The sequence below is a fragment of the Myotis davidii genome, unplaced genomic scaffold (genome assembly GCF_000327345.1).
Source record: "Myotis davidii unplaced genomic scaffold, ASM32734v1 scaffold657, whole genome shotgun sequence".
Classification (NCBI taxonomy): domain Eukaryota; kingdom Metazoa; phylum Chordata; class Mammalia; order Chiroptera; family Vespertilionidae; genus Myotis; species Myotis davidii.
Genome location: NW_006287917.1, coordinates 355579 through 361740, shown reverse-complemented (window position 1 = coordinate 361740; position 6162 = coordinate 355579). Strand labels below are relative to the sequence as shown.

Sequence of the window (6162 nt, the reverse complement as noted above, 5' to 3'; positions counted from 1 at the left end):
GAACCCCGAGAAAGAGAAAAAAGCAATGGGATCCAATAACTGTCTCTGCTTATTGCCCGGAGGCAAGCTACTGGTCTCTCTGAGTTCAGGGGACAAACAACAACATTTGTGCAGGCCAAATTAGCTAGAATGTAGAGAAGAACATGGAAGGGAAGAGATATCTACAGAAAGAAGCTCTGGAGAAAAAAAGGTAGAGTGGATACTGGTAAAATCAGCCTTCGATTGCAGGCTGCTCTTGACCTATACTAACAAAGCTCAAAAGCAATCCTTGAAAAACTTAACCCAAGTAACAAAACATTCTGCCAAACACAAATCCAGCAATAGAGAAAAGAATAAATCAAAATTTGGCATTTGACATTTGAATTTCATAGTGTACAGCATTCAATCAAAAATTACAAGGAATGTATAGAGCAAGAAATTATGAACTATAACTAGGAGTGTTAGGGGCTGATTTGTGCCTCATCTCAATTCATATGTTGAATCTCTAACCCACAGTAACTTAGAATGTAGCTATATTTGGAGATAGGACCTTTATACATGTGACTAAGTTAAAATGAGGCTGTTAGAGTGGACCCTACCCAACTTGACTAGTGTCTTTATAAGAAGGGAAAATATGGATATACAAAGAGACCCGAGAGGGGCACATGCATAGAAAAATGTAAGAGGGTGGTCATCTCTAAGCCAAGGAGAGAGGTCTCGTAGGAAATCAACCCTGCTAGCATTTCGATCTTAGACTCCCAGCCCCAGAACTGTGAGGAGATAAATTTCTACTATTTAATCCATTTAGTCTTCAGGATATTGTTATGGAAACCCTAGCAAGCTAATACAAGGAGAAAGGTAGGTCAATAGAAAAATGCCCAGAATGGTAGAAATGATGGAATTATCAGACATGGTCATCGAAACAATGATGCGAATCATGCTTCATATGTTTAAAGACAAAAATCAACATGATGAGAAGAGAAATAGAAGGTTTTTTAAAGACCTACATGGAAACTGCAATGATTAAAAGCAATATTTAAAATGATACGTATACTATGGATTAACAGAAGACTAGGCACTGAAGAAGCAAACATATGTAAGCATGAAGACAGCACTAGAATCTATCAACATGGAAACATACAGAGAAAGAAATATTAAAAAAATGATGACAACAAAGAAAAAAACAAAGCTTCAGTGACCTTTGGGATAGTATCAACTAGTCTAAACTATATGTAACTGTGGTCAAGAAAATGTCACCTATTGGATAACGATCAAATTCTTTTTTAAAAAATTTGAATTTAAAGATGTTTAATGCATTCTATTTTTGGTGGAACAAAACATAACATACATTTATTTAGCACAACCGTCTAGGGTACACAGAGCCAAGCTGGGGAAGAAGGCTTTCTCCTCCTCATCCACGTCTGAGGATTGACTCATAAACTGTTCCACTGTAACTATTCCCTGCACTAGTTGGGCACCACATTTTACATTTATTTTGTCCTTTCCGTGGCAGCATCAATTCACCATTTTCTTTCAGGTCTTTAACCATGTTCAGCCCTCCAAGCACCCCCTTCACATACGGCTGAGAGTAGGCTGGGCAATGGGAGTCTGTTTTCAATCCTTGTGGAACTCCCTCATCCTCCAATATATCAAATGACCCGTTTTCAGTATCAGTCCTATTGAATTCGTTTGCTGAATCCACATTTAGCTTCCTGTGTGTCTCCTTGCATGGAGCGTCACAGAAGCTTTATTTGTCAGGACTGTGAGCCTTGCCTCTACTTTGGGAGCTTTGAGCAAATTGTATCTAGTTCTTCAGATGCTTCCAGCTTCTTAACTATGTCAAGTCCTCCTATGAACTCACCAGAAACATAGAGCTGGGGAGAGGGGGGCCAATTGACGTAGGTTTGGACGAACTTCCTCATCACGGGTGCACGTTGTCGAACATTTTTGGCCAATTGTGTGGTGCATGTGCACCATCTAATCATGGGGAGAGGGGGGCCAATTGACGTAGGTTTGGAGGCCCTAACGAACTTCCTCATCTGAGAAGATACAATCACTCCTAAACTGAATATTATGTTTGGTGACAATTTCCACCATCTGCTTGCTGAAACCACACAGTGAGGTTCCTGCAGAGTCCCTTTCATAAGCATCATTCAGGCAGCAGCAAGAGTTCATTTCTTTAGGCGAAGGTTGAGGTCTTCTTTGGATGCTCATGACCACTGGGTGGGAGGTTGCCCACGGGTGCATGTTGTCGAACATTTTTGGCCAATTGTGGTGCATGTGCACCATCTAATCCGTAATTTTTTTCAGAATTCTTAAAAAACAGAAATAATTTTATATATTTTTAGATAATTCGGGTAGAGCTCCCAACTTCAGAAATGATACTTGTAGGTGTTCTTAGGCTAAGCTGCCATCATACTATTCATCTGATCACACTGTGGAGCCCATGGTGCCCAAAAATGGGCCACAGGGGGACATGGGTCTGAGGTACAGCAGCTCCTCAAACTGTTATGCTGAGATGACCTCCACTGCTGCCACTGTGGCGTCAGCCACCCAGCCACCACACTGCTACTGCCAGACGAGTCTATACCAAGCAGATTTGATAACAAACAAAAATAACTTTCAAAAGTGAAGATGGAATACAAACTTTCGAACAAAAGGTGAGATAATTCATTGCCAGCCAACCAGCACTATAAAATATATTGAAGGGAACTCTTCAGAATGGAGAATAAAATCAGAGGGAAATTTGAATCTACTACACGCTCTCCCCAAATTAAGAGGATCAAAAAGGTGAATGGTGAATAAATAGAATGTGTATTTTGTCCAATTTTTGTCTCTTTAAAATACGATTGATGTTTAAAACAAAAGCAATAGCAACACATTTTGAAGTTTAAAGCAAATTTAGAATAAGAACAAAAGCCAAAATGATGCAGGGATGCTGGGAGTATATGCAGTGTTGTAACATTATCTGAAGTATACTGTGATGAGTTAATGATGTACACTGTAAACCGAAAACAATGTTTCTCCAACTTCAGCTTTATCAGAATCACCTGAGAAACTTCACAGACCACAGATGGCTGACCCCATCATTAGAGCTGTAGATTCAGCAGATCTTGAATAGGGCTCAAGAATTTTCTTTTCTAACAATTCCCAGGTGATAATGGATCCAAGGAATGCAGTTTGGAAAACAATGCCTTAGAGAAATAACTCAAGGCAAACAAACAGACAGGCATGGGTAATATGCCACTAGAGGAGAAAAAAAAAATCCCACACAGAATCATAAAAAATACTCAGTCCAAAAGGAAGTACACAATGGAAAGAAAAAAATAGGAAAGAAAGAACAAATCAAATAAAAGGAAGCACTAGTAAATTGCTAGATTTAAACCCACTCAAAGGGAGTCAAAATACTCAAAGAGGAAAAGATGGTCTCTTCAATAAATGGTGCTGGGAAAACAGAATATTTACATGCAAAATAATGAAACTGGACCCCTATCTTTATACTCACAAAGTTAACTCAAAAAGATTTCAAGACTTAAATGTAAGACATGAAACCATCAAAATCACAGAAAACCTACAAAAATAGCTCCTTGAAATTGGTCTAATCAATGATTTCATGGATGTGACACCAAAAATACAAACAACAGAAGCAAAGATAAACAAGTAGGACTACCTCAAATTAAAAAAATTATTATACAACAGAAGAAATGATCAGCACAACGAAAAGTCAACCTACGAAATGTTCATGTTTGAATTCTGACTCATTAACCATAGCTTTAAACTAATCATTATCTTTTATGGATCCTAGCTTCTTCATTTGTAAAATAATGATGAAGGCAAGGTGACTTCAGAAGCTCCTTCACCTTCCTTAACCATATAATACTGTCATATTCATTTTCTAAATTTAAAAAGTCATGCAAGGAAGGAACCACTCTCATACACAAGTGCAAACTAAATTAAGTATAAATTGATTCGGCTTTTGCATTTTGGTAGGATAGTATTGAAATGTGCACACCCTTTGATCCAGTAATTCCATTTTAAGGATCCTAACCTATTGGAACACTCTCACATGGGTATGAGAATGTATGTGCCGTATGTGCAAAGATAACTAGTGTCACATTAAAAGACAGGAGGCAACCTAAATATCCATACAGGATAGTAATGGTCATATCATCCATATTCTAAAATACTGTGGAGGTATAATGCTATAAAAATTTCATGAACAATATATGGTGTATCTGAAAAAGACTAAGCTGAAGAATTATATATTATAGATTCATTCAATTGTTGTTCAAATTAACTTTTATATTTTCAATATATATTTAAATGTATATGCATTCATATATATGTGCATATACTCATGCACTTATATATTGTATATCTATTTATATTTGTATATGTACTTATATGTAAATACATACTTTCATACGTGTGTATATATCTAAGTGTATGTGGTGTGTGTGTGTGTGTGTGTGTATGCCAAGAATTGCTTAATCCAATTTAAATTTGTATTCTATATAGTTTATTATATTAATACCAATTGTTTAATATTCTGAACATTCTGAATATTAGCCCATCATATAGTATTAAACTTATTTAATTTATATCTTTCTTCTTTATTCCTATCTCTATATGTTGTTTATGCAATTTATGTACACAAGATTAACCAAAATTACACTTCTAAACTGAACCCTTCTATTTAAATAGTACCTTTTTCTAGTTAATGAACCCTTAAGATATTGATTCATTATTTTCCAAACTATGCTACATAAAAATCCCTTACTATAATGTGTTGCCCTGGCCGGAGTGGCTCAGTTAGTGTCATCCTGTGCACTGGAAGGTTGCTGGTTCAATTCCAATCAGTGCACACGCCTAGGTTATAAGCTTGATCCCCTGTGGGCGGCATGCTGGAGGCAGCTAATAGATGCTGTTCTCTCACATTCTTTCTCTCCTCCTCCCTTCCTCTCTCTTTAATAAAAATCACTAAAAATATATTTTTAAAAATTAATGGATTTCAGTTGCCTGCCCAGAGCAAATACAGAAAGTGAAAGTTGTGCAGAATGTGAACAGTAGATGGTGCACATTTGCTCATCATAAACCAGCCTGAACCAACTTGCTGTTTAAAGACAATGAAAACCCAAATAAACACACAAAATCCCTCTAAATCACGAACAACATAACAAATACAAGTTCTTAAGAAATAACGAAAGAAACCAATAATCCAAGTCTAATTCCCTGTAAATGAGCCTCTATTGTTTTGGGGTTTGGTTTCAAAATGAAGCAAAAAACAAAAAAATCAATGTTTTCAACAGTATACTATGAAAACTAATAAAAGAATGCTTCTCAGAGGTCAGTTAAATGTCACCAAAGAGGAATGAGTCGTCGGTGGCGCATAGCAAGACCCAGGTCAGTCTGACAAGATGATCGCACATAGGTGGATGATATCGGGGAAAGATGAAAAGGACTATAACCAAAACAGGGTTCACCTTTCACTGGGGCCTTCCATATTACAAAGGACCTCTGCTTTCTAAATAATGCTTCCCTCTCCAACCCCAAACTACTTCTTCAGGGGAAGGGAATACAGAACATGGCTGGTTTCAAACATGGCAAAAATCTTAAGTACATGAGTATATATTCCTTTTTAAATTTTGCTTTTGGGGCTCCACACCATAATTGCTAAAACAAAACCTCTGAAGATGGAGCCAAATGCCAAGATGAGCCTGATTTTTTTCAATACCTCATGAATTGGGATTTTATTAAGTTTCTCCACCTGGCCAGTGTGGCTCAGTGATTGAGTGTTGACCTAAGAAACAGGAGGTCACAGTTCAATTCCCAGTCAGGGCATATCCTGGTTGTGGGATTGATCCCCAGTGGGGGTCGTGCAGTAGGTAGCTGATCAATGATTCACTCTCATCATTGATGTTTCTCTCTCTCTCTCTCCATCTCCGTTCCTCTCTCTGAAATCACTAAGAAAAACATTTCCTTCCCCCAAAAATCTTCATCTCATAAGCTGTCTCATTCATTTGTAATCAAATATCCTTTTTTATATTTATAAAATATATATTTAAAATTATGAATTAATCAACTACATACTAATAATTATAATGATAACTAAATCCAGAAAAATAATTAACACTAGATCCTTAGGGTCATAGGAAATTTTAAAAATTAAACATTCAATTTATA

General features: G+C 36.8%; 1 protein-coding gene and 1 pseudogene across 2 annotated transcripts in view; both read right to left on the bottom strand.

Annotated features, from left to right (window-relative positions):
* The window catches only part of NOX4 (NADPH oxidase 4), a 167558-nt gene that overhangs the window by 2338 nt on the left and 159058 nt on the right, over positions 1 to 6162 (bottom strand). The gene's annotated exons all lie outside the window — the stretch shown is intronic.
* LOC107182476 overlaps positions 1334 to 6162 on the bottom strand; it is a 7288-nt pseudogene continuing 2459 nt past the window's right edge.